We start from the raw sequence: 211 nt of genomic DNA on the forward strand, positions 1-211 counted from the left end.
GTGGGTGTATCCAAGAAGAAATGAGTCTCTGGGCCTTTGCTGTTAATAAATAGTTTATATACCAATGAAAAAAATAATTAATTAATTAATTAAAAAAATAGGCAAAGGCAGGGGATCTCTGTGAGTTCTGGGCTAGCCAGGGATACATGAAAAACTCTGATTTTTCTCTCAAAAGTTCAAGTATTTTAAGGCCCATTCTTTTATATAAAAA

General features: G+C 32.2%; 1 protein-coding gene across 1 annotated transcript in view; it reads right to left on the bottom strand.

Annotated features, from left to right (window-relative positions):
* Mdm4 (MDM4 regulator of p53) overlaps window positions 1-211 on the bottom strand; it is a 31,413-nt gene that overhangs the window by 8,244 nt on the left and 22,958 nt on the right. The window lies entirely within an intron of this gene.

Source organism: Mastomys coucha, unplaced genomic scaffold (assembly GCF_008632895.1).
Source record: "Mastomys coucha isolate ucsf_1 unplaced genomic scaffold, UCSF_Mcou_1 pScaffold1, whole genome shotgun sequence".
In the NCBI taxonomy this organism is placed as follows: domain Eukaryota; kingdom Metazoa; phylum Chordata; class Mammalia; order Rodentia; family Muridae; genus Mastomys; species Mastomys coucha.